At 54.6% G+C, this 3,776-nt stretch overlaps 1 pseudogene; it reads left to right on the top strand.

Moving 5' to 3' along the window:
- The first annotated feature begins 2,948 nt into the window (after positions 1-2,948).
- On the top strand, positions 2,949-3,067 carry LOC114110862 (5S ribosomal RNA; annotated as a pseudogene).
- Positions 3,068-3,776: the final 709 nt, after the last annotated feature.

Genomic DNA, 3,776 nt, shown 5'->3' with positions numbered 1-3,776 from the left:
ATGTAAAAATAAGAGAGTCCATAGAAGAAACTTGAACTGTGGCCCGCCCAGCCCAAAGTCCAGGCCCAAGCCCAGCCCCAGTCTCACACCCAGCCCCTCGCATGCAAACACACACACACACACACACACACACACACACACACACACACACACACACATCCTGCCTCCCAGACATGTCAAGAGCCTGAAACCCCAGGTAAGGGAGATGGAGAAAGAGGGAGAGAGACAGCAAGAGGACCACACAGGCTTCCAAACCCCAGCCTCCACACCCTACCCCCTCCATTCTGGGTATCCACCTGGCCCCCAGTTGGCCCCACCATACCCTCACCCACCAACACACTCACCCTTTTGCTGAGAGCCAGCATGAGGAATCCTGCCCGTGGCAAAGGTCATGAAGTTAAGGGGTCCGACAGGCAAAGGTGAGTCAGGCGTTAAGGGAGCCTCACTGATTTTTCTCAAGCATCTACCCCCCAAACCAGAGTTTTCCTGCCGTACTGGTACTGCATTATGCTTTTCACCTATGCTTCTGACATTAGCAGGGGGCTGTCCTCCACCACCTTCCTCTAAAAGGAATTATCTTAGAGCTCCAGTTAGTAAGTCTCCTGGGCATAAAAAAGAATGTCTTGGCTTAAACCCCTCTGATAGCTTTCTAACTTACCTGACCAGTCTGTCCGGATTTTTGAAGGTCGCATGTGATTGTTTACGACCCCCCAACCGTGAGAGGCAGGAAGCTTAAAGCATCTTAAAGATATAGAGCCCCCCCCCTTTTTTTAAAGAGCTAAGAATTATATTGGTGATGGGTTTCACTGTTGAGTCAATGACTGCTGCCAGGCCTCCATATTCTTTATCTTTTAGGCACCTGGAGGATATTAATCAAAGTAATTGGGATATAGAAAAAAATATATAGTAGTTTTGATGTTAACAACACTAGACTTTTGAGTTAATGAACTTTCTCTTTGTTATAAATCACTGTATTCCGCTTTCCTTGTTATAAATTGTTGTGTCCTTGCAATATAAGAATGTAACCTTAATTAGTGCTTTCTGAGAGTGGCACCAGACTTCAGTAAGAACAACACTTTTAAGGCAAATAAGTTTTCTGGTTGATGGACCCTTATCAGAAAAGGGCCATAAAATGCTATTAGGCCTCCTGGCCAGAAGATGATGTAAATCACCTAAGAGGAGGCACACTAGGTGTGCAGAGAGAAAGCCTGGTCTCAATGAGTCAGGGCTGCTGACCCTGCATAATTTCGTATTATCCACTGATCCCTATGTACAACCAAAAGTATAAAAAGCTTTCCTGGACAATAAAGAATGGACTAGTCACTGGAAAGACTGGTTTCTCCTGTGTGGTCTTTTCTCCTTCTCTTTTTTCTGGCTAAATTCCCATCTGGAGCGTGGAGGCTCAGCATGTCTACTTACTTGTCCTGGCTTCTAAGACCAATGTGAGAGGGAGCCCAAGGCAGGGCACCCTCCGCTATTCAAGTGGGCGCCAGTGGCCTACGTAGGTGGTGCAAATTTCTTGTCTTGAGACTTTATTAGCTTTCCACGTAAACCAAGTTATTCAGCATCTTTTCTCCACTAATTTTCCTACTACACTTTTCTTTCCTAATCTCTCTTACATCTCTAATTAAATAATTCTTTTCTAAGATGCCGACTCCATCTCCCCATCGAATTACCCTGGATCCACTGGGGCTGGACCCCGACACTCTCTGGCCTAGGGGCAGGGGCTGGGTCTTGCCTTAAGTAGCAAAGCTGAAGGGAACCTTTGAGACATCCACTGTGAAAAAGTCTTGGGGACCCCACGGGTAACTGCCAGCCCTGCTGGGGCCTGGCCCAAGGCTGACACCCCCTCCCTTGAAGAAGCTGCTTCTTCTGCATGGCCTCTCTCTGAGGTGTGTCAAGATCTGTGCCAGTGTGTCTGTCTCGGATCGGATGCCATCCTCTCTCCCGTGTCTGTATACAGTTTTCTGACTCTCTGTCAGTTGCTCTGTGTCTCTGTCTCTCCATCTATGCCTCTCTGTGTGAGTGGGCATGTACGTGTGTGCATGCGGACATGTCTGTCTGTCTGCCTGCATCTCCCTCTCACAGTCTTCAAGTCTGTCTCTGATCCTTCATCTCTTTCTGCCTCTGTGTCTCCTGACACCAGGCCTCCCATCCCTTCCTCTGGCCCTGGCCTCTCACAGGTGCTATGACTCTGGTTCTGGCTGACGAACTTGCCTCAGCTGGCTGTCTCACCTGGCGTGGGTGAGTGCGAGTGGCTGTGTCTGTCCATGTGCCTGCCTGTCACTCATCTGCTCTCTCAGGAAGGTCCTGTACTTGACAGGTGGTGTGGGGCAAGGGGGTCCTTGGTAGGGCGAAAGGGCGGGGCTGATGCTCTCCGGTATACCACACTGGTAGCTCTGGTTGCATTTGGGCACCAGGCAGATACCAGGCAGGATGGGCGCTCCAGGCCCTGGATGGGCTGTGCCTAGGCCCGCAGGAAGCTCAGAGGACCATGGGCTGTGGGCAGCGGCAGGCCCCAAAGCCAGACACCTCTGGGGCCACGTGGTCCTTAGCAGAGAACAGGATGGGTTGGGGAGCTGCCAAGCGAGGGAGGCCTATATAGGCCCAGGGTGGGAGAGTGCTGAGACCTCCTCGACCCACACCCCAACCCCAAGCCCCAGCATGCACGCATGCCCGGGCACCCGCCTGGGGTGCCGGAAGCCCTTCGAGCCACAGGCTGGGCCTGGCAGGTGCTGGCCAGGGTGGCGGTGTGCGGGGGCGGGGTGGCATAGGCTGGTCACCGGGCTGCTGACCCTGGCCAGCCAGAGTCTGTTGTGGGTCTTGTGGCTCAGGTACAGTGCAAGGCCCGTTGAGAGGTGTGGCTGGCTGGCCCAACCGGCAGGTAGGTCTGAGCAAAAGGGAGGTGCAGAGCAGGGCTTTTAGGGAGCCTGGTGGTAGCCGCCTCCGTCTATGGTCATACCACCCTGAAGGCACCCGATCTCGCCTGATTTTGGAAGCTAAGCAGGGTCGGGACGGGTTAGTACTTGGATGGGAGACCGCCTGAGAATACCGGCTGCTGCAGGCGTTTTGCCTCACCTCTCCTTCAGCCCCCGGCCCCCCAGTGCTGCTGGCGCCTCAAGCCCCACCTGATCCTGGCCCCTCGCACCCCATCGTGCTCAGAGCGGTTGCCTGCCTTCCAGCTGGCGGCCCTCACAGGCAGCAGCATCCCAACTCTTGGGTCCCTGCAGCTCCAGCCCTTCCCCAGGTGGGTGGACCAAGCCACCCACCCAGGACTCCCGCCGCAGACCTGGGTTTCCTAGGCATGGCCAGCGAGCCCCTCCACATTCAGCTTCCAGGAACACAGATGACCATCTTGTCTCTGAGGCTTCCTTGGCAAGCCTCAGGCAATCCCAGAGGCTGCCCCATCCCCAGGCTCACCCACAGCCCCACCCCAGCCCCAGCCCCACCAGCAGCCCCATCCTTGCAGGCACACACACGTGGAAACACACACACCTGGCCTCTGAGATAGGTCAAGAGCGGGAAACCCCATGTAACAGAGAAGGAGAAAGGGAGAGAGAGACAGCAAGAGGACCACACAGGCTTCCCATCCCCTGACTTCCACACACTCCCCCCTCCATTCTGGGTATCCACCCGGCCCCCAGTCGACCCGACCACACCCTCGCCCACTGACACACTCACACACACACTCACACTCACACTCTGGCCTGGGGGCGGGGTCTGAGTCTTGCCTAAGGTAGCCAAGCCGAAGGGGACCTTGGAGACCTCGCCTGCTA

This window comes from Ovis aries, chromosome 1 (genome assembly GCF_016772045.2).
Source record: "Ovis aries strain OAR_USU_Benz2616 breed Rambouillet chromosome 1, ARS-UI_Ramb_v3.0, whole genome shotgun sequence".
Classification (NCBI taxonomy): Eukaryota; Metazoa; Chordata; class Mammalia; order Artiodactyla; family Bovidae; genus Ovis; species Ovis aries.
This window is presented reverse-complemented; position numbering and strand designations above follow the sequence as displayed.